Raw genomic sequence first — 21148 nt, forward strand, 5'->3', positions numbered from 1 at the left:
CTGTCAGTCTCCACCAGCCTCAATGACAGCATTTCCAGTGACAGAAGTTTGGCAATGCCTGCAGTCAGAGCCTGTGCTCGTGGGTGGTTTGACGAGAAAGGCCGCCTTTTCTCCCATGCCTGTACTACCGATGGCTGTACACTGGGCTGGGAGTGTGTGGATGACTGGGAATGTGGTGCTGCGAGTGGAATTACAGCGGGTCTCTGGACAACAGGGCCAGAGGTTCTTCCACGGCGATCCTGGGAGGAAGCCGAACCAGCTGCGTGTGAGCTGGAGGAAGAGGCAACACGAGCTGAAGAGGTGGTAGCTGCCGCTGTTGGTTGGCCTAGCTCTTCAGTGTGTCTTTCTAACTCCGCCGCGTGCCTGTTGCGCACATGTTTCCACATGTTGGAGGTATTGAGGTTGCTGACATTTCGACCTCTTTTGACTTTGTGATGATACACCTTGCATTTGACATAGCAAATGTCATCTGCAACTGTGTCAAAAAAGGACCAGGCACTGCAAGTCTTTGGAGTGCCCTTTTTGGCTTTTGGAAGAGACATGCTCCTAACGGGTGCCAAAGCGGAGGCTGCAGGATCCGCAGTCTTCCCCCTCCCTCTCCCTCTTTGGGCTGTACGGGGAATCTCTTCCTCAGAGCTGCTCCCACCACCTTCCTGTCCATCATGCCAAGATGGGTCAAGGACCTCATCATCTACACTACCCTCTGCCCCCAACTGCTCCTCCTGGGTAGTCTCAGCAGCAGAGCACGCACCAGAAAGTGGCACCTGAGTGTCATCAGCAGATGCGTCCTGCGATGTGGTGACCGGAGCCACTGGCCCACCCGCCTCTTCAGAGGAAGAGAGAAAAAGCGGTTGGGCATCACTGCACCCTGCCTCTTCTTCCATTTCTCCAATGCTGCTTGGCTGGCCCCCTGTTTCCAAGCCAAGAGATTCAGAGAACAGAAGTAGAGATGGCTCCTGTCCTGGGATCTCTGTCTGCCTGGGCAATTTGGCAGGTGGTGAAGAGACAGATGGCTGCTCTCCAGTGCTCTGTGTCTGAGAGGATGTGGCACTAATTGAAGTTGATGCATTAGCTGCCATCCATCCGACAACGGCTTCAATTTGTTCTTTACGCAGCAGCGGTGTACGGCGCTCTGCGACAAAGATGCGCATGAAGGACTGTTCCCTGGTGAAAGTGGGTGCTGATGAGTCACCGGTGCCCGCAGCAGGCACAGAATCCCCACGTCCTCTCCCTGCTCCGCGCCCACGCCCACGTGCCTTACTCACTGCCTTCTTCATCTTGGTTGACTGATAAAGATAAGCAGAAAAGTACTAACGGCTTTGTGTGCTTATTCCTGAACAACTCCTAACAGGTATAAGAAACACTAATTTTCTAAAGTGTGGACTAGACTTTAAAATGAGCTAATGTGGCCTACACAAATGTAAAGTGGTGTCACTGGTGTGTTTGGTGAACTTTATTATTTATTTATTTTTTGGGGGCTGAACTGACAACAGAGAGAGCTGCAGTCACACGGAGACCGTGCAGACAGCCGTAAACGGCGCTGCAAGGCCCAAAAACCCTCCTCTACGTTATCCTATGCAGTGTTTTTCCACAAGTTAGCTGGAGACGGGTGGAAAGACACTAATAGGAATTTTTTGAAAAAATGTGCAGCAGCCTGCACTACTTAAAACAAAAGGAAAATTGATTTTATGGTATGACGCAGTGAAGAACCCTGAGCTGGAGACAACCAGGCTATGGCTGCTCACAGACTACAGGGCGCGCTGCAGTCACACGGAAACCGTGCAGACAGCCGTAAACGGCGCTGCAAGGCCCCAAAACCCTCCTCTACGTTATCCTATGTAGTGTTTTTCCACAAGTTAGCTGGAGACGGGTGGAAAGACACTAATAGGAATTTTTTGAAAAAATGTGCAGCAGCCTGCACTACTTAAAACAAAAGGAAAATTGATTTTACGGTATGACGCAGTGAAGAACCCTGAGCTGGAGACAACCAGGCTATGGCTGCTCACAGACTACAGGGCGAGCTACAGTCACACGGAGACCGTGCAGACAGCCGTAAACGGCGCTGCAAGGCCCAAAAACCCTCCTCTACGTTATCCTATGTAGTGTTTTTCCACAAGTTAGCTGGAGACGGGTGGAAAGACACTAATAGGAATTTTTTGAAAAAATGTGCAGCAGCCTGCACTACTTAAAACAAAAGGAAAATTGATTTTACGGTATGACGCAGTGAAGAACCCTGAGCTGGAGACAACCAGGCTATGGCTGCTCACAGACTACAGGGCGAGCTGCAGTCACACGGAGACCGTGCAGACAGCCGTAAACGGCGCTGCAAGGCCCAAAAACCCTCCTCTACGTTATCCTATGTAGTGTTTTTCCACAAGTTAGCTGGTGACGGGTGGAAAGACACTAATAGGAATTTTTTGAAAAAATGAGCAGCAGCCTGAACTACTTAAAACAAAAGGAAAATTGATTTTACGGTATGACGCAGTGAAGAACCCTGAGCTGGAGACAACCAGGCTATGGCTGCTCACAGACTACAGGGCGAGCTGCAGTCACACGGAGACCGTGCAGACAGCTGTAAACGGCGCTGCAAGGCCCCAAAACCCTCCTCTACGTTATCCTATGTAGTGTTTTTCCACAAGTTAGCTGGAGACGGGTGGAAAGACACAAATAGGAATTTTTTGAAAAAATGTGCAGCAGCCTGCACTACTTAAAACAAAAGGAAAATTGATTTTACGGTATGACGCAGTGAAGAACCCTGAGCTGGAGACAACCAGGCTATGGCTGCTCACAGACTACAGGGCGAGCTGCAGTCACACGGAGACCATGCAGACAGCCGTAAACGGCGCTGCAAGGCCCAAAAACCCTCCTCTACGTTATCCTATGTAGTGTTTTTCCACAAGTTAGCTGGAGATGGGTGGAAAGACACTAATAGGAATTTTTTGAAAAAATGAGCAGCAGACTACACTACTTGAAAAAAAAAATAAAAATAACAGTATGAGGCAATGAACCACCCTCCCTGAACTGAATACAACCAGCTATGGATGGCCTGTGGCTGCACTCAGACTAGAGAGTGGGCTGCACTCACACACACACACACAGACCTTGCAGATCGCTGTGAAAACAGCGCTACAAGGCAAAAGCAAGGTGATTAGTAGGTGAACACAGCGGTTGCTAAATTAGCCTTTGAAAAGCACAAAGAAGCAAATCGCTATCTCTAAACTGGCCCTCAGTCAGCAAACAGCGTCCTGTCACTAACTGAATTCACAGCAGAGTGAGTGCAAAATGGGCCAGTGACTTTTAAACTGCATCATGACATCATTTCAGCAGCCAATCACAGCCTTGCCAGTAGTTTCAGGCCCTCCATGCTGAACAGGATGTGCCCACACTTGGAATCATTCTCATTGGCTGATTTCGTACAAATTTGTGCAGTTTGAATCCTGGGAACTTCCGATTCCGGTATCCGATACGCGGCAAGTATCGGATCTCGGTATCGGAATTCCGATACCGCTAAGTATCGGCCGATACCCGATACTTGTGGTATCGGAATGCTCAACACTATTAGCTATTCATGTTTCTGCAAAGTGCATGCAGCAGGAAAGCCTGTGAGTAATATTTTGACTTAGTTCACCTGAATCTCTATTGACCCACTCTTTCATGGGCAAGATATTTTGGCTGACTCACTGAAAGAGAAAGGTGTGAACTCAGATTAACAAGTAGATGGAGATAATTGGTTTGTATATTGAGGAACACAGGGATGTTGTTCACCAGATGTTTCTCATGGTCCCAAGTGTGGTTGGAACCTGCACACTATCAGGGAATTAATCTTCTTGATTTTTTTCTTAATCCCACCTTTTTCTATATTGTGTTTTCATTAAACTTTCACAAGCAAAATCCAATTTTTTAAAGGTAAAACACTGCACTGTGAACATGATTTCATTAAGAATGTGAACTTTAAGTCCATCGTCTTAACTATGCGATCATAAAAAATGTATGCCATCACTGTTGGTTCTCCGATGTGTTTTAGTAACGAGTTTATTTACGTTATTTGACATTTGATTGCTGAAAAAATTTGGTGTAGAGCATTTTTAGCAACCAATACAGTTCTGATCAGAGTTTCCAGAGATCAGTGAATGATACCATTAATGTCCTGGGAAACATCTAGTAATGTTTCGTTTAGTTTTCATACTGCTTAGTTTCAATTTTGAGACTCAAATTTTGGAATATGAATACTTGTCCCATTTCATATCATTTGGCCCATTTTACCAATATAAATATAGCTTTACTGTTTTTGACAAATTCTAATGTTTTTGTCATGTTAAAACACTACGCTGTGAACAGGATTTGAACCTGTGCGGAGAAACCCCATTGGATTTCAAGTCCAACGCCTTAACCACTCGGCCATCACAGCCAACTCAAAGATTAGCTATTCATGTTTTTGCAAAGTGCATGCAGAGGGAGAGCCTTGGAGAAATTTTGGGACTTAGTTCACCTGAATCTCTATTGACGAACTCTGTCATGGGCAAAATATCTTGGCTGACTCACGGAAAGAGAAAGGTGTGAACTCAGATTAACAAGTAGAAGGAGATAATTGGTTTGTATATTGAGGACTACAGGGATGTTGTTCACCAGATGTTTCTCATGGTCCCAATTGTGGTTGGAAACTGCACACTGCCAGGGAATTAATCTTCTTGATTTTTTTCTTAATCCCACCTTTTTCTATATTTTGTTTTCATTAAACTTTCACAAGCAAAATCCAATTTTTTAAAGGTAAAACACTGCACTGTGAACATGATTTCATTCAGAATGTGAACTTTAAGTCCATCGTCTTAACTATGCGATCATAAAAAATGTATGCCATCACTGTTGGTTCTCCGATGTGTTTTAGTAACAAGTTTATTTACGTTATTTGACATTTGATTGCTGAAAAAAATTGGTGTAGAGCATTTTTAGCAACCAATACAGTTCTGATCAGAGTTTCCAGAGATCAGTGAATGATACCATTAATGTCCTGGGAAACATCTAGTAATGTTTCGTTTAGTTTTCATACTGCTTAGTTTCAATTTTGAGACTCAAATTTTGGAATATGAATACTTGTCCCATTTCATATCATTTGGCCCATTTTACCAACATAAATATAGCTTTACTGTTTTTGACAAATTCTAATGTTTTTGTCATGTTAAAACACTACGCTGTGAACAGGATTTGAACCTGTGCAAAGTGCATGCAGAGGGAGAGCCTTGGAGAAACCCCATTGGATTTCAAGTCCAACGCCTTAACCACTCAGCCATCACAGCCAACTCAAAGATTAGCTATTCATGTTTTTGCAAAGTGCATGCAGAGGGAGAGCCTTGGAGAAATTTTGGGACTTAGTTCACCTGAATCTCTATTGACGAACTCTGTCATGGGCAAAATATCTTGGCTGACTCACTGAAAGAGAAAGGTGTGAACTCAGATTAACAAGTAGAAGGAGATAATTGGTTTGTATATTGAGGACTACAGGGATGTTGTTCACCAGATGTTTCTCATGGTCCCAATTGTGGTTGGAAACTGCACACTGCCAGGGAATTAATCTTCTTGATTTTTTTCTTAATCCCACCTTTTTCTATATTTTGTTTTCATTAAACTTTCACAAGCAAAATCCAATTTTTTAAAGGTAAAACACTGCACTGTGAACATGATTTCATTCAGAATGTGAACTTTAAGTCCATCGTCTTAACTATGCGATCATAAAAAATGTATGCCATCACTGTTGGTTCTCCGATGTGTTTTAGTAACGAGTTTATTTACGTTATTTGACATTTGATTGCTGAAAAAATTTGGTGTAGAGCATTTTTAGCAACCAATACAGTTCTGATCAGAGTTTCCAGAGATCAGTGAATGATACCATTAATGTCCTGGGAAACATCTAGTAATGTTTCGTTTAGTTTTCATACTGCTTAGTTTCAATTTTGAGACTCAAATTTTGGAATATGAATACTTGTCCCATTTCATATCATTTGGCCCATTTTACCAACATAAATATAGCTTTACTGTTTTTGACAAATTCTAATGTTTTTGTCATGTTAAAACACTACGCTGCGAACAGGATTTGAACCTGTGCAGGGAAACCCCATTGGATTTCAAGTCCAACGCCTTAACCACTCGGCCATCACAGTCAACTCAAAGATTAGCTATTCATGTTTTTGCAAAGTGCATGCAGAGGGAGAGCCTTGGAGAAATTTTGGGACTTAGTTCACCTGAATCTCTATTGACGAACTCTGTCATGGGCAAAATATCTTGGCTGACTCACTGAAAGAGAAAGGTGTGAACTCAGATTAACAAGTAGAAGGAGATAATTGTTTTTTACATTGAGGACTACAGGGATGTTGTTCACCAGATGTGTCTCATGGTCCCAATTGTGGTTGGAAACTGCACACTATCAGGGAATTAATCTTCTTGATTTTTTTCTTAATCCCACCTTTTTCTATATTGTGTTTTCATTAAACTTTCACAAGCAAAATCCAATTTTTTAAAGGTAAAACACTGCACTGTGAACATGATTTCATTCAGAATGTGAACTTTAAGTCCATCGTCTTAACTATGCGATCATAAAAAATGTATGCCATCACTGTTGGTTCTCCGATGTGTTTTAGTAACGAGTTTATTTACGTTATTTGACATTTGATTGCTGAAAAAATTTGGTGTAGAGCATTTTTAGCAACCAATACAGTTCTGATCAGAGTTTCCAGAGATCAGTGAATGATACCATTAATGTCCTGGGAAACATCTAGTAATGTTTCGTTTAGTTTTCATACTGCTTAGTTTCAATTTTGAGACTCAAATTTTGGAATATGAATACTTGTCCCATTTCATATCATTTGGCCCATTTTACCAACATAAATATAGCTTTACTGTTTTTGACAAATTCTAATGTTTTTGTCATGTTAAAACACTACGCTGTGAACAGGATTTGAACCTGTGCAGGGAAACCCCATTGGATTTCAAGTCCAACGCCTTAACCACTCGGCCATCACAGCCAACTCAAAGATTAGCTATTCATGTTTTTGCAAAGTGCATGCAGAGGGAGAGCCTTGGAGAAATTTTGGGACTTAGTTCACCTGAATCTCTATTGACGAACTCTGTCATGGGCAAAATATCTTGGCTGACTCACTGAAAGAGAAAGGTGTGAACTCAGATTAACAAGTAGAAGGAGATAATTGGTTTTTACATTGAGGACTACAGGGATGTTGTTCACCAGATGTTTCTCATGGTCCCAATTGTGGTTGGAAACTGCACACTATCAGGGAATTAATCTTCTTGATTTTTTTCTTAATCCCACCTTTTTCTATCTTTTGTTTTCATTAAACTTTCACAAGCAAAATCCAATTTTTTAAAGTTAAAACACTGCACTGTGAACATGATTTCATTCAGAATGTGAACTTTAAGTCCATCGTCTTAACTATGCGATCATAAAAAATGTATGCCATCACTGTTGGTTCTCCGATGTGTTTTAGTAACGAGTTTATTTACGTTATTTGACATTTGATTGCTGAAAAAATTTGGTGTAGAGCATTTTTAGCAACCAATACAGTTCAGAGTTTCCAGAGATCAGTGAATGATACCATTAATGTCCTGGGAAACATCTAGTAATGTTTCGTTTAGTTTTCATACTGCTTAGTTTCAATTTTGAGACTCAAATTTTGGAATATGAATACTTGTCCCATTTCATATCATTTGGCCCATTTTACCAATATAAATATAGCTTTACTGTTTTTGACAAATTCTAATGTTTTTGTCATGTTAAAACACTACGCTGTGAACAGGATTTGAACCTGTGCGGAGAAACCCCATTGGATTTCAAGTCCAACGCTTTAACCACTCGGCCATCACAGCCAACTCAAAGATTAGCTATTCATGTTTTTGCAAAGTGCATGCAGAGGGAGAGCCTTGGAGAAATTTTGGGACTTAGTTCACCTGAATCTCTATTGACGAACTCTGTCATGGGCAAAATATCTTGGCTGACTCACTGAAAGAGAAAGGTGTGAACTCAGATTAACAAGTAGAAGGAGATAATTGATTTGTATACTGAGGACTACAGGGATGTTGTTCACCAGATGTTTCTCATGGTCCCAATTGTGGTTGGAAACTGCACACTGCCAGGGAATTAATCTTCTTGATTTTTTTCTTAATCCCACCTTTTTCTATATTTTGTTTTCATTAAACTTTCACAAGCAAAATCCAATTTTTTAAAGGTAAAACACTGCACTGTGAACATGATTTCATTCAGAATGTGAACTTTAAGTCCATCGTCTTAACTATGCGATCATAAAAAATGTATGCCATCACTGTTGGTTCTCCGATGTGTTTTAGTAACGAGTTTATTTACGTTATTTGACATTTGATTGCTGAAAAAATTTGGTGTAGAGCATTTTTAGCAACCAATACAGTTCTGATCAGAGTTTCCAGAGATCAGTGAATGATACCATTAATGTCCTGGGAAACATCTAGTAATGTTTCGTTTAGTTTTCATACTGCTTAGTTTCAATTTTGAGACTCAAATTTTGGAATATGAATACTTGTCCCATTTCATATCATTTGGCCCATTTTACCAACATAAATATAGCTTTACTGTTTTTGACAAATTCTAATGTTTTTGTCATGTTAAAACACCACGCTGCGAACAGGATTTGAACCTGTGCAGGGAAACCCCATTGGATTTCAAGTCCAACGCCTTAACCACTCGGCCATCACAGTCAACTCAAAGATTAGCTATTCATGTTTTTGCAAAGTGCATGCAGAGGGAGAGCCTTGGAGAAATTTTGGGACTTAGTTCACCTGAATCTCTATTGACGAACTCTGTCATGGGCAAAATATCTTGGCTGACTCACTGAAAGAGAAAGGTGTGAACTCAGATTAACAAGTAGAAGGAGATAATTGTTTTTTACATTGAGGACTACAGGGATGTTGTTCACCAGATGTGTCTCATGGTCCCAATTGTGGTTGGAAACTGCACACTATCAGGGAATTAATCTTCTTGATTTTTTTCTTAATCCCACCTTTTTCTATATTGTGTTTTCATTAAACTTTCACAAGCAAAATCCAATTTTTTAAAGGTAAAACACTGCACTGTGAACATGATTTCATTCAGAATGTGAACTTTAAGTCCTTCGTCTTAACTATGCGATCATAAAAAATGTATGCCATCACTGTTGGTTCTCCGATGTGTTTTAGTAACGAGTTTATTTACGTTATTTGACATTTGATTGCTGAAAAAATTTGGTGTAGAGCATTTTTAGCAACCAATACAGTTCTGATCAGAGTTTCCAGAGATCAGTGAATGATACCATTAATGTCCTGGGAAACATCTAGTAATGTTTCGTTTAGTTTTCATACTGCTTAGTTTCAATTTTGAGACTCAAATTTTGGAATATGAATACTTGTCCCATTTCATATCATTTGGCCCATTTTACCAACATAAATATAGCTTTACTGTTTTTGACAAATTCTAATGTTTTTGTCATGTTAAAACACTACGCTGTGAACAGGATTTGAACCTGTGCAGGGAAACCCCATTGGATTTCAAGTCCAACGCCTTAACCACTCGGCCATCACAGCCAACTCAAAGATTAGCTATTCATGTTTTTGCAAAGTGCATGCAGAGGGAGAGCCTTGGAGAAATTTTGGGACTTAGTTCACCTGAATCTCTATTGACGAACACTGTCATGGGCAAAATATCTTGGCTGACTCACTGAAAGAGAAAGGTGTGAACTCAGATTAACAAGTAGAAGGAGATAATTGGTTTTTACATTGAGGACTACAGGGATGTTGTTCACCAGATGTTTCTCATGGTCCCAATTGTGGTTGGAAACTGCACACTATCAGGGAATTAATCTTCTTGATTTTTTTCTTAATCCCACCTTTTTCTATCTTTTGTTTTCATTAAACTTTCACAAGCAAAATCCAATTTTTTAAAGTTAAAACACTGCACTGTGAACATGATTTCATTCAGAATGTGAACTTTAAGTCCATCGTCTTAACTATGCGATCATAAAAAATGTATGCCATCACTGTTGGTTCTCCGATGTGTTTTAGTAACGAGTTTATTTACGTTATTTGACATTTGATTGCTGAAAAAATTTGGTGTAGAGCATTTTTAGCAACCAATACAGTTCTGATCAGAGTTTCCAGAGATCAGTGAATGATACCATTAATGTCCTGGGAAACATCTAGTAATGTTTCGTTTAGTTTTCATACTGCTTAGTTTCAATTTTGAGACTCAAATTTTGGAATATGAATACTTGTCCCATTTCATATCATTTGGCCCATTTTACCAACATAAATATAGCTTTACTGTTTTTGACAAATTCTAATGTTTTTGTCATGTTAAAACACTACGCTGTGAACAGGATTTGAACCTGTGCAGGGAAACCCCATTGGATTTCAAGTCCAACGCCTTAACCACTCGGCCATCACAGCCAACTCGAAGATTAGCTATTCATGTTTTTGCAAAGTGCATGCAGAGGGAGAGCCTTGGAGAAATTTTGGGACTTAGTTCACCTGAATCTCTATTGACGAACTCTGTCATGGGCAAAATATCTTGGCTGACTCACTGAAAGAGAAAGGTGTGAACTCAGATTAACAAGTAGAAGGAGATAATTGGTTTGTATATTGAGGACTACAGGGATGTTGTTCACCAGATGTTTCTCATAGTCCCAATTGTGGTTGGAAACTGCACACTGCCAGGGAATTAATCTTCTTGATTTTTTTCTTAATCCCACCTTTTTCTATATTTTGTTTTCATTAAACTTTCACAAGCAAAATCCAATTTTTTAAAGGTAAAACACTGCACTGTGAACATGATTTCATTCAGAATGTGAACTTTAAGTCCATCGTCTTAACTATGCGATCATAAAAAATATATGCCATCACTGTTGGTTCTCCGATGTGTTTTAGTAACGAGTTTATTTACGTTATTTGACATTTGATTGCTGAAAAAATTTGGTGTAGAGCATTTTTAGCAACCAATACAGTTCTGATCAGAGTTTCCAGAGATCAGTGAATGATACCATTAATGTCCTGGGAAACATCTAGTAATGTTTCGTTTAGTTTTCATACTGCTTAGTTTCAATTTTGAGACTCAAATTTTGGAATATGAATACTTGTCCCATTTCATATCATTTGGCCCATTTTACCAACATAAATATAGCTTTACTGTTTTTGACAAATTCTAATGTTTTTGTCATGTTAAAACACTACGCTGCGAACAGGATTTGAACCTGTGCAGGGAAACCCCATTGGATTTCAAGTCCAACACCTTAACCACTCGGCCATCACAGTCAACTCAAAGATTAGCTATTCATGTTTTTGCAAAGTGCATGCAGAGGGAGAGCCTTGGAGAAATTTTGGGACTTAGTTCACCTGAATCTCTATTGACGAACTCTGTCATGGGCAAAATATCTTGGCTGACTCACTGAAAGAGAAAGGTGTGAACTCAGATTAACAAGTAGAAGGAGATAATTGTTTTTTACATTGAGGACTACAGGGATGTTGTTCACCAGATGTGTCTCATGGTCCCAATTGTGGTTGGAAACTGCACACTATCAGGGAATTAATCTTCTTGATTTTTTTCTTAATCCCACCTTTTTCTATATTGTGTTTTCATTAAACTTTCACAAGCAAAATCCAATTTTTTAAAGGTAAAACACTGCACTGTGAACATGATTTCATTCAGAATGTGAACTTTAAGTCCATCGTCTTAACTATGCGATCATAAAAAATGTATGCCATCACTGTTGGTTCTCCGATGTGTTTTAGTAACGAGTTTATTTACGTTATTTGACATTTGATTGCTGAAAAAATTTGGTGTAGAGCATTTTTAGCAACCAATACAGTTCTGATCAGAGTTTCCAGAGATCAGTGAATGATACCATTAATGTCCTGGGAAACATCTAGTAATGTTTCGTTTAGTTTTCATACTGCTTAGTTTCAATTTTGAGACTCAAATTTTGGAATATGAATACTTGTCCCATTTCATATCATTTGGCCCATTTTACCAACATAAATATAGCTTTACTGTTTTTGACAAATTCTAATGTTTTTGTCATGTTAAAACACTACGCTGTGAACAGGATTTGAACCTGTGCAGGGAAACCCCATTGGATTTCAAGTCCAACGCCTTAACCACTCGGCCATCACAGCCAACTCAAAGATTAGCTATTCATGTTTTTGCAAAGTGCATGCAGAGGGAGAGCCTTGGAGAAATTTTGGGACTTAGTTCACCTGAATCTCTATTGACGAACTCTGTCATGGGCAAAATATCTTGGCTGACTCACTGAAAGAGAAAGGTGTGAACTCAGATTAACAAGTAGAAGGAGATAATTGGTTTTTACATTGAGGACTACAGGGATGTTGTTCACCAGATGTTTCTCATGGTCCCAATTGTGGTTGGAAACTGCACACTATCAGGGAATTAATCTTCTTGATTTTTTTCTTAATCCCACCTTTTTCTATCTTTTGTTTTCATTAAACTTTCACAAGCAAAATCCAATTTTTTAAAGTTAAAACACTGCACTGTGAACATGATTTCATTCAGAATGTGAACTTTAAGTCCATCGTCTTAACTATGCGATCATAAAAAATGTATGCCATCACTGTTGGTTCTCCGATGTGTTTTAGTAACGAGTTTATTTACGTTATTTGACATTTGATTGCTGAAAAAATTTGGTGTAGAGCATTTTTAGCAACCAATACAGTTCAGAGTTTCCAGAGATCAGTGAATGATACCATTAATGTCCTGGGAAACATCTAGTAATGTTTCGTTTAGTTTTCATACTGCTTAGTTTCAATTTTGAGACTCAAATTTTGGAATATGAATACTTGTCCCATTTCATATCATTTGGCCCATTTTACCAATATAAATATAGCTTTACTGTTTTTGACAAATTCTAATGTTTTTGTCATGTTAAAACACTACGCTGTGAACAGGATTTGAACCTGTGCGGAGAAACCCCATTGGATTTCAAGTCCAACGCTTTAACCACTCGGCCATCACAGCCAACTCAAAGATTAGCTATTCATGTTTTTGCAAAGTGCATGCAGAGGGAGAGCCTTGGAGAAATTTTGGGACTTAGTTCACCTGAATCTCTATTGACGAACTCTGTCATGGGCAAAATATCTTGGCTGACTCACTGAAAGAGAAAGGTGTGAACTCAGATTAACAAGTAGAAGGAGATAATTGATTTGTATACTGAGGACTACAGGGATGTTGTTCACCAGATGTTTCTCATGGTCCCAATTGTGGTTGGAAACTGCACACTGCCAGGGAATTAATCTTCTTGATTTTTTTCTTAATCCCACCTTTTTCTATATTTTGTTTTCATTAAACTTTCACAAGCAAAATCCAATTTTTTAAAGGTAAAACACTGCACTGTGAACATGATTTCATTCAGAATGTGAACTTTAAGTCCATCGTCTTAACTATGCGATCATAAAAAATGTATGCCATCACTGTTGGTTCTCCGATGTGTTTTAGTAACGAGTTTATTTACGTTATTTGACATTTGATTGCTGAAAAAATTTGGTGTAGAGCATTTTTAGCAACCAATACAGTTCTGATCAGAGTTTCCAGAGATCAGTGAATGATACCATTAATGTCCTGGGAAACATCTAGTAATGTTTCGTTTAGTTTTCATACTGCTTAGTTTCAATTTTGAGACTCAAATTTTGGAATATGAATACTTGTCCCATTTCATATCATTTGGCCCATTTTACCAACATAAATATAGCTTTACTGTTTTTGACAAATTCTAATGTTTTTGTCATGTTAAAACACTACGCTGTGAACAGGATTTGAACCTGTGCAGGGAAACCCCATTGGATTTCAAGTCCAACGCCTTAACCACTCGGCCATCACAGCCAACTCGAAGATTAGCTATTCATGTTTTTGCAAAGTGCATGCAGAGGGAGAGCCTTGGAGAAATTTTGGGACTTAGTTCACCTGAATCTCTATTGACGAACTCTGTCATGGGCAAAATATCTTGGCTGACTCACTGAAAGAGAAAGGTGTGAACTCAGATTAACAAGTAGAAGGAGATAATTGGTTTGTATATTGAGGACTACAGGGATGTTGTTCACCAGATGTTTCTCATAGTCCCAATTGTGGTTGGAAACTGCACACTGCCAGGGAATTAATCTTCTTGATTTTTTTCTTAATCCCACCTTTTTCTATATTTTGTTTTCATTAAACTTTCACAAGCAAAATCCAATTTTTTAAAGGTAAAACACTGCACTGTGAACATGATTTCATTCAGAATGTGAACTTTAAGTCCATCGTCTTAACTATGCGATCATAAAAAATATATGCCATCACTGTTGGTTCTCCGATGTGTTTTAGTAACGAGTTTATTTACGTTATTTGACATTTGATTGCTGAAAAAATTTGGTGTAGAGCATTTTTAGCAACCAATACAGTTCTGATCAGAGTTTCCAGAGATCAGTGAATGATACCATTAATGTCCTGGGAAACATCTAGTAATGTTTCGTTTAGTTTTCATACTGCTTAGTTTCAATTTTGAGACTCAAATTTTGGAATATGAATACTTGTCCCATTTCATATCATTTGGCCCATTTTACCAACATAAATATAGCTTTACTGTTTTTGACAAATTCTAATGTTTTTGTCATGTTAAAACACTACGCTGTGAACAGGATTTGAACCTGTGCAGGGAAACCCCATTGGATTTCAAGTCCAACGCCTTAACCACTCGGCCATCACAGCCAACTCAAAGATTAGCTATTCATGTTTTTGCAAAGTGCATGCAGAGGGAGAGCCTTGGAGAAATTTTGGGACTTAGTTCACCTGAATCTCTATTGACGAACTCTGTCATGGGCAAAATATCTTGGCTGACTCACTGAAAGAGAAAGGTGTGAACTCAGATTAACAAGTAGAAGGAGATAATTGGTTTTTACATTGAGGACTACAGGGATGTTGTTCACCAGATGTTTCTCATGGTCCCAATTGTGGTTGGAAACTGCACACTATCAGGGAATTAATCTTCTTGATTTTTTTCTTAATCCCACCTTTTTCTATCTTTTGTTTTCATTAAACTTTCACAAGCAAAATCCAATTTTTTAAAGTTAAAACACTGCACTGTGAACATGATTTCATTCAGAATGTGAACTTTAAGTCCATCGTCTTAACTATGCGATCATAAAAAATGTATGCCATCACTGTTGGTTCTCCGATGTGTTTTAGTAACGAGTTTATTTACGTTATTTGACATTTGATTGCTGAAAAAATTTGGTGTAGAGCATTTTTAGCAACCAATACAGTTCAGAGTTTCCAGAGATCAGTGAATGATACCATTAATGTCCTGGGAAACATCTAGTAATGTTTCGTTTAGTTTTCATACTGCTTAGTTTCAATTTTGAGACTCAAATTTTGGAATATGAATACTTGTCCCATTTCATATCATTTGGCCCATTTTACCAACATAAATATAGCTTTACTGTTTTTGACAAATTCTAATGTTTTTGTCATGTTAAAACACTGCGCTGTGAACAGGATTTGAACCTGTGCAGGGAAACCCCATTGGATTTCAAGTCCAACGCCTTAACCACTCGGCCATCACAGCCAACTCGAAGATTAGCTATTCATGTTTTTGCAAAGTGCATGCAGAGGGAGAGCCTTGGAGAAATTTTGGGACTTAGTTCACCTGAATCTCTATTGACGAACTCTGTCATGGGCAAAATATCTTGGCTGACTCACTGAAAGAGAAAGGTGTGAACTCAGATTAACAAGTAGAAGGAGATAATTGGTTTGTATATTGAGGACTACAGGGATGTTGTTCACCAGATGTTTCTCATAGTCCCAATTGTGGTTGGAAACTGCACACTGCCAGGGAATTAATCTTCTTGATTTTTTTCTTAATCCCACCTTTTTCTATATTTTGTTTTCATTAAACTTTCACAAGCAAAATCCAATTTTTTAAAGGTAAAACACTGCACTGTGAACATGATTTCATTCAGAATGTGAACTTTAAGTCCATCGTCTTAACTATGCGATCATAAAAAATATATGCCATCACTGTTGGTTCTCCGATGTGTTTTAGTAACGAGTTTATTTACGTTATTTGACATTTGATTGCTGAAAAAATTTGGTGTAGAGCATTTTTAGCAACCAATACAGTTCTGATCAGAGTTTCCAGAGATCAGTGAATGATACCATTAATGTCCTGGGAAACATCTAGTAATGTTTCGTTTAGTTTTCATACTGCTTAGTTTCAATTTTGAGACTCAAATTTTGGAATATGAATACTTGTCCCATTTCATATCATTTGGCCCATTTTACCAACATAAATATAGCTTTACTGTTTTTGACAAATTCTAATGTTTTTGTCATGTTAAAACACTACGCTGTGAACAGGATTTGAACCTGTGCAGGGAAACCCCATTGGATTTCAAGTCCAACGCCTTAACCACTCGGCCATCACAGCCAACTCAAAGATTAGCTATTCATGTTTTTGCAAAGTGCATGCAGAGGGAGAGCCTTGGAGAAATTTTGGGACTTAGTTCACCTGAATCTCTATTGACGAACTCTGTCATGGGCAAAATATCTTGGCTGACTCACTGAAAGAGAAAGGTGTGAACTCAGATTAACAAGTAGAAGGAGATAATTGGTTTTTACATTGAGGACTACAGGGATGTTGTTCACCAGATGTTTCTCATGGTCCCAATTGTGGTTGGAAACTGCACACTATCAGGGAATTAATCTTCTTGATTTTTTTCTTAATCCCACCTTTTTCTATCTTTTGTTTTCATTAAACTTTCACAAGCAAAATCCAATTTTTTAAAGTTAAAACAGTGCACTGTGAACATGATTTCATTCAGAATGTGAACTTTAAGTCCATCGTCTTAACTATGCGATCATAAAAAATGTATGCCATCACTGTTGGTTCTCCGATGTGTTTTAGTAACGAGTTTATTTACGTTATTTGACATTTGATTGCTGAAAAAATTTGGTGTAGAGCATTTTTAGCAACCAATACAGTTCAGAGTTTCCAGAGATCAGTGAATGATACCATTAATGTCCTGGGAAACATCTAGTAATGTTTCGTTTAGTTTTCATACTGCTTAGTTTCAATTTTGAGACTCAAATTTTGGAATATGAATACTTGTCCCATTTCATATCATTTGGCCCATTTTACCAATATAAATATAGCTTTACTGTTTTTGACAAATTCTAATGTTTTTGTCATGTTAAAACACTACGCTGTGAACAGGATTTGAACCTGTGCAAAGTGCATGCAGAGGGAGAGCCTTGGAGAAACCCCATTGGATTTCAAGTCCAACGCCTTAACCACTCAGCCATCACAGCCAACTCAAAGATTAGCTATTCATGTTTTTGCAAAGTGCATGCAGAGGGAGAGCCTTGGAGAAATTTTGGGACTTAGTTCACCTGAATCTCTATTGACGAACTCTGTCATGGGCAAAATATCTTGGCTGACTCACTGAAAGAGAAAGGTGTGAACTCAGATTAACAAGTAGAAGGAGATAATTGGTTTGTATATTGAGGACTACAGGGATGTTGTTCACCAGATGTTTCTCATGGTCCCAATTGTGGTTGGAAACTGCACACTGCCAGGGAATTAATCTTCTTGATTTTTTTCTTAATCCCACCTTTTTCTATATTTTGTTTTCATTAAACTTTCACAAGCAAAATCCAATTTTTTAAAGGTAAAACACTGCACTGTGAACATGATTTCATTCAGAATGTGAACTTTAAGTCCATCGTCTTAACTATGCGATCATAAAAAATGTATGCCATCACTGTTGGTTCTCCGATGTGTTTTAGTAACGAGTTTATTTACGTTATTTGACATTTGATTGCTGAAAAAATTTGGTGTAGAGCATTTTTAGCAACCAATACAGTTCTGATCAGAGTTTCCAGAGATCAGTGAATGATACCATTAATGTCCTGGGAAACATCTAGTAATGTTTCGTTTAGTTTTCATACTGCTTAGTTTCAATTTTGAGACTCAAATTTTGGAATATGAATACTTGTCCCATTTCATATCATTTGGCCCATTTTACCAACATAAATATAGCTTTACTGTTTTTGACAAATTCTAATGTTTTTGTCATGTTAAAACACTACGCTGCGAACAGGATTTGAACCTGTGCAGGGAAACCCCATTGGATTTCAAGTCCAACGCCTTAACCACTCGGCCATCACAGCCAACTCAAAGATTAGCTATTCATGTTTTTGCAAAGTGCATGCAGAGGGAGAGCCTTGGAGAAATTTTGGGACTTAGTTCACCTGAATCTCTATTGACGAACTCTGTCATGGGCAAAATATCTTGGCTGACTCACTGAAAGAGAAAGGTGTGAACTCAGATTAACAAGTAGAAGGAGATAATTGTTTTTTACATTGAGGACTACAGGGATGTTGTTCACCAGATGTGTCTCATGGTCCCAATTGTGGTTGGAAACTGCACACTATCAGGGAATTAATCTTCTTGATTTTTTTCTTAATCCCACCTTTTTCTATATTGTGTTTTCATTAAACTTTCACAAGCAAAATCCAATTTTTTAAAGGTAAAACACTGCACTGTGAACATGATTTCATTCAGAATGTGAACTTTAAGTCCATCGTCTTAACTATGCGATCATAAAAAATGTATGCCATCACTGTTGGTTCTCCGATGTGTTTTAGTAACGAGTTTATTTACGTTATTTGACATTTGATTGCTGAAAAAATTTGGTGTAGAGCATTTTTAGCAACCAATACAGTTCTGATCAGAGTTTCCAGAGATCAGTGAATGATACCATTAATGTCCTGGGAAACATCTAGTAATGTTTCGTTTAGTTTTCATACTGCTTAGTTTCAATTTTGAGACTCAAATTTTGGAATATGAATACTTGTCCCATTTCATATCATTTGGCCCATTTTACCAACATAAATATAGCTTTACTGTTTTTGACAAATTCTAATGTTTTTGTCATGTTAAAACACTACGCTGTGAACAGGATTTGAACCTGTGCAGGGAAACCCCATTGAATTTCAAGTCCAACGCCTTAACCACTCGGCCATCACAGCCAACTCAAAGATTAGCTATTCATGTTTTTGCAAAGTGCATGCAGAGGGAGAGCCTTGGAGAAATTTTGGGACTTAGTTCACCTGAATCTCTATTGACGAACACTGTCATGGGCAAAATATCTTGGCTGACTCACTGAAAGAGAAAGGTGTGAACTCAGATTAACAAGTAGAAGGAGATAATTGGTTTTTACATTGAGGACTACAGGGATGTTGTTCACCAGATGTTTCTCATGGTCCCAATTGTGGTTGGAAACTGCACACTATCAGGGAATTAATCTTCTTGATTTTTTTCTTAATCCCACCTTTTTCTATCTTTTGTTTTCATTAAACTTTCACAAGCAAAATCCAATTTTTTAAAGGTAAAACACTGCACTGTGAACATGATTTCATTCAGAATGTGAACTTTAAGTCCATCGTCTTAACTATGCGATCATAAAAAATGTATGCCATCACTGTTGGTTCTCCGATGTGTTTTAGTAACGAGTTTATTTACGTTATTTGACATTTGATTGCTGAAAAAATTTGGTGTAGAGCATTTTTAGCAACCAATACAGTTCTGATCAGAGTTTCCAGAGATCAGTGAATGATACCATTAATGTCCTGGGAAACATCTAGTAATGTTTCGTTTAGTTTTCATACTGCTTAGTTTCAATTTTGAGACTCAAATTTTGGAATATGAATACTTGTCCCATTTCATATCATTTGGCCCATTTTACCAACATAAATATAGCTTTACTGTTTTTGACAAATTCTAATGTTTTTGTCATGTTAAAACACTACGCTGTGAACAGGATTTGAACCTGTGCAGGGAAACCCCATTGGATTTCAAGTCCAACGCCTTAACCACTCGGCCATCACAGCCAACTCGAAGATTAGCTATTCATGTTTTTGCAAAGTGCATGCAGAGGGAGAGCCTTGGAGAAATTTTGGGACTTAGTTCACCTGAATCTCTATTGACGAACTCTGTCATGGGCAAAATATCTTGGCTGACTCACTGAAAGAGAAAGGTGTGAACTCAGATTAACAAGTAGAAGGAGATAATTGGTTTGTATATTGAGGACTACAGGGATGTTGTTCACCAGATGTTTCTCATAGTCCCAATTGTGGTTGGAAACTGCACACTGCCAGGGAATTAATCTTCTTGATTTTTTTCTTAATCCCACCTTTTTCTATATTTTGTTTTCATTAAACTTTCACAAGCAAAATCCAATTTTTTAAAGGTAAAACACTGCACTGTGAACATGATTTCATTCAGAATGTGAACTTTAAGTCCATCGTCTTAACTATGCGATCATAAAAAATATATGCCATCACTGTTGGTTCTCCGATGTGTTTTAGTAACGAGTTTATTTACGTTATTTGACATTTGATTGCTGAAAAAATTTGGTGTAGAGCATTTTTAGCAACCAATACAGTTCTGATCAGAGTTTCCAGAGATCAGTGAATGATACCATTAATGTCCTGGGAAACATCTAGTAATGTTTCGTTTAGTTTTCATACTGCTTAGTTTCAATTTTGAGACTCAAATTTTGGAATATGAATACTTGTCCCATTTCATATCATTTGGCCCATTTTACCAACATAAATATAGCTTTACTGTTTTTGACAAATTCTAATGTTTTTGTCATGTTAAAACACTACGCTGTGAACAGGATTTGAACCTGTGCAGGGAAACCCCATTGGATTTCAAGTCCAACGCCTTAACCACTCGGCCATCACAGCCAACTCAAAGATTAGCTATTCATGTTTTTGCAAAGTGCATGCAGAGGGAGAGCCTTGGAGAAATTTTGGGACTTAGTTCACCTGAATCTCTATTGACGAACTCTGTCATGGGCAAAATATCTTGGCTGACTCACTGAAAGAGAAAGGTGTGAACTCAGATTAACAAGTAGAAGGAGATAATTGGTTTTTACATTGAGGACTACAGGGATGTTGTTCACCAGATGTTTCTCATGGTCCCAATTGTGGTTGGAAACTGCACACTATCAGGGAATTAATCTTCTTGATTTTTTTCTTAATCCCACCTTTTTCTATCTTTTGTTTTCATTAAACTTTCACAAGCAAAATCCAATT

General features: G+C 38.3%; 20 non-coding genes across 20 annotated transcripts; all 20 read right to left on the reverse strand.

Moving 5' to 3' along the window:
* Window positions 1–4326: 4326 nt before the first annotated feature.
* Window positions 4327–4408, reverse strand: TRNAS-UGA (transfer RNA serine (anticodon UGA)). Its single transcript has one exon. It is a non-coding gene; the product is annotated as a tRNA-Ser (tRNA).
* A 779-nt stretch (window positions 4409–5187) lies between these two features.
* TRNAS-UGA (transfer RNA serine (anticodon UGA)) lies at window positions 5188–5294 on the reverse strand. The gene has a single exon. It is a non-coding gene; the product is annotated as a tRNA-Ser (tRNA).
* Window positions 5295–6073: 779 nt separating this feature from the next.
* On the reverse strand, window positions 6074–6155 carry TRNAS-UGA (transfer RNA serine (anticodon UGA)). Its single transcript has one exon. It is a non-coding gene; the product is annotated as a tRNA-Ser (tRNA).
* A 779-nt stretch (window positions 6156–6934) lies between these two features.
* Window positions 6935–7016, reverse strand: TRNAS-UGA (transfer RNA serine (anticodon UGA)). Its single transcript has one exon. It is a non-coding gene; the product is annotated as a tRNA-Ser (tRNA).
* A 774-nt stretch (window positions 7017–7790) lies between these two features.
* On the reverse strand, window positions 7791–7872 carry TRNAS-UGA (transfer RNA serine (anticodon UGA)). The gene has a single exon. It is a non-coding gene; the product is annotated as a tRNA-Ser (tRNA).
* Window positions 7873–8651: 779 nt separating this feature from the next.
* On the reverse strand, window positions 8652–8733 carry TRNAS-UGA (transfer RNA serine (anticodon UGA)). Its single transcript has one exon. It is a non-coding gene; the product is annotated as a tRNA-Ser (tRNA).
* Window positions 8734–9512: 779 nt separating this feature from the next.
* TRNAS-UGA (transfer RNA serine (anticodon UGA)) lies at window positions 9513–9594 on the reverse strand. Its single transcript has one exon. It is a non-coding gene; the product is annotated as a tRNA-Ser (tRNA).
* Window positions 9595–10373: 779 nt separating this feature from the next.
* Window positions 10374–10455, reverse strand: TRNAS-UGA (transfer RNA serine (anticodon UGA)). Its single transcript has one exon. It is a non-coding gene; the product is annotated as a tRNA-Ser (tRNA).
* Window positions 10456–11234: 779 nt separating this feature from the next.
* On the reverse strand, window positions 11235–11316 carry TRNAS-UGA (transfer RNA serine (anticodon UGA)). The gene has a single exon. It is a non-coding gene; the product is annotated as a tRNA-Ser (tRNA).
* Window positions 11317–12095: 779 nt separating this feature from the next.
* On the reverse strand, window positions 12096–12177 carry TRNAS-UGA (transfer RNA serine (anticodon UGA)). The gene has a single exon. It is a non-coding gene; the product is annotated as a tRNA-Ser (tRNA).
* A 774-nt stretch (window positions 12178–12951) lies between these two features.
* Window positions 12952–13033, reverse strand: TRNAS-UGA (transfer RNA serine (anticodon UGA)). The gene has a single exon. It is a non-coding gene; the product is annotated as a tRNA-Ser (tRNA).
* Window positions 13034–13812: 779 nt separating this feature from the next.
* On the reverse strand, window positions 13813–13894 carry TRNAS-UGA (transfer RNA serine (anticodon UGA)). Its single transcript has one exon. It is a non-coding gene; the product is annotated as a tRNA-Ser (tRNA).
* Window positions 13895–14673: 779 nt separating this feature from the next.
* TRNAS-UGA (transfer RNA serine (anticodon UGA)) lies at window positions 14674–14755 on the reverse strand. The gene has a single exon. It is a non-coding gene; the product is annotated as a tRNA-Ser (tRNA).
* A 774-nt stretch (window positions 14756–15529) lies between these two features.
* Window positions 15530–15611, reverse strand: TRNAS-UGA (transfer RNA serine (anticodon UGA)). The gene has a single exon. It is a non-coding gene; the product is annotated as a tRNA-Ser (tRNA).
* A 779-nt stretch (window positions 15612–16390) lies between these two features.
* Window positions 16391–16472, reverse strand: TRNAS-UGA (transfer RNA serine (anticodon UGA)). Its single transcript has one exon. It is a non-coding gene; the product is annotated as a tRNA-Ser (tRNA).
* A 774-nt stretch (window positions 16473–17246) lies between these two features.
* Window positions 17247–17353, reverse strand: TRNAS-UGA (transfer RNA serine (anticodon UGA)). Its single transcript has one exon. It is a non-coding gene; the product is annotated as a tRNA-Ser (tRNA).
* Window positions 17354–18132: 779 nt separating this feature from the next.
* Window positions 18133–18214, reverse strand: TRNAS-UGA (transfer RNA serine (anticodon UGA)). Its single transcript has one exon. It is a non-coding gene; the product is annotated as a tRNA-Ser (tRNA).
* A 779-nt stretch (window positions 18215–18993) lies between these two features.
* TRNAS-UGA (transfer RNA serine (anticodon UGA)) lies at window positions 18994–19075 on the reverse strand. Its single transcript has one exon. It is a non-coding gene; the product is annotated as a tRNA-Ser (tRNA).
* Window positions 19076–19854: 779 nt separating this feature from the next.
* Window positions 19855–19936, reverse strand: TRNAS-UGA (transfer RNA serine (anticodon UGA)). Its single transcript has one exon. It is a non-coding gene; the product is annotated as a tRNA-Ser (tRNA).
* A 779-nt stretch (window positions 19937–20715) lies between these two features.
* On the reverse strand, window positions 20716–20797 carry TRNAS-UGA (transfer RNA serine (anticodon UGA)). The gene has a single exon. It is a non-coding gene; the product is annotated as a tRNA-Ser (tRNA).
* Window positions 20798–21148: the final 351 nt, after the last annotated feature.

Source organism: Ranitomeya variabilis, chromosome 5, assembly GCF_051348905.1.
Source record: "Ranitomeya variabilis isolate aRanVar5 chromosome 5, aRanVar5.hap1, whole genome shotgun sequence".
Classification (NCBI taxonomy): domain Eukaryota; kingdom Metazoa; phylum Chordata; class Amphibia; order Anura; family Dendrobatidae; genus Ranitomeya; species Ranitomeya variabilis.